Source organism: Phyllostomus discolor, chromosome 1 (genome assembly GCF_004126475.2).
Source record: "Phyllostomus discolor isolate MPI-MPIP mPhyDis1 chromosome 1, mPhyDis1.pri.v3, whole genome shotgun sequence".
Taxonomy (NCBI): Eukaryota; Metazoa; Chordata; class Mammalia; order Chiroptera; family Phyllostomidae; genus Phyllostomus; species Phyllostomus discolor.
In genome coordinates this window covers 28,172,077-28,173,197 of record NC_040903.2, presented here as the reverse complement: position 1 = coordinate 28,173,197, position 1,121 = coordinate 28,172,077, and the positions used below count along the sequence as shown (strand labels likewise).

The window sequence follows — 1,121 nt, the reverse complement described above, 5'->3', positions numbered from 1 at the left end:
GAATTTATTGGGTGATGCTGGTTAACAAAGTTATAGAGGTTACAGGTGCACAGTTCTGCAACACATCATCTGTACACTGTATTGTGTGTTCACCACTCTTAGTCAAATTTCTGAGGTATAGTTTTATGTTTGTTTATTTTTACTCAGGGCAGAATTTGGTCATTCCAAATATTATAACCAATGTGCCTATAAAAATATGACTTTAGAAACCAAAGAAATGTCTTCTTTATCCTCCATGTATGTCTAAATTTTGGTAAACAATTACAATGCAACTTGCAATGAAATTGTATTTCTATTCTTCCACTTACATTTGTCTCACCAGGCACCTAAGGACCTGAGCCAAGAATGGGGCGTTATTTTTTTCCCCACTTGGACGGTGTTCCCTCCCTCTTACTCTCTCCAAGGAGAGAGAAAACGATCATCAGTGGCAAATGGCAGTTACCAAAGCAACACCAAGAGCCGGCTTCACGCTCAGGGGAAAACACTCCATCTCCTCCTAGTGGTTTCGGGTGCTCTACACATTCAGAGAAATTTCTCTAGTAACAAACTATAGAAATGGTCCTGGAAGTATAGTCTTCATTCTTATTCTGAAATACATCTCAAAGAGGTAAAATGATCCACAACTACTACTGATGTGTCTTATCTTACAAAGGTTTCAATCCCTTTGCAACCCACTTCTAATGGCTGAATTTCAAACTCTCACCTGCATCGCGAGAAGTGCCCCTTGCCTGCTTTTTCTGTCTCCAGTCTTGTTCTCTTGCCTCCAGCAGGTATCCTGCTAAGACAGTATTAGAAAATGCAAGTCAATGCTTTTTTAAAGCATGCTTTCTGTTTTTAAAATGTTATGCCAAATGGTTTTTTACTTGACCTTTGTTATATCTACACTTTATATTTAATAATGTCTGTGTTTTTTGTAAATCTCACTGGCCTCAACCTACCCTATTCCCAGAACGTCCTTTCTCTGTTACCCTCACCTTCTAGCACATCAACCTCACCAGTCTAATTCAGGTTTTGTATTTTAACTTGGCATCCTCACCAGAAAGCTGTATATACTTGAGTAAATAGGTTAGCAAAAAACATCTTTGATACCATGTCATGAACAAAATAAAATTATCAGTCTA

At 38.1% G+C, this 1,121-nt stretch overlaps 1 non-coding gene across 1 annotated transcript; it reads right to left on the bottom strand.

The window, feature by feature from the left end:
* Positions 1-364: 364 nt before the first annotated feature.
* Positions 365-577, bottom strand: LOC114493506. The gene has a single exon (XR_003684156.1). It is a non-coding gene; the product is annotated as a small nucleolar RNA U3 (small nucleolar RNA).
* Between the last annotated feature and the right edge of the window lie 544 nt (positions 578-1,121).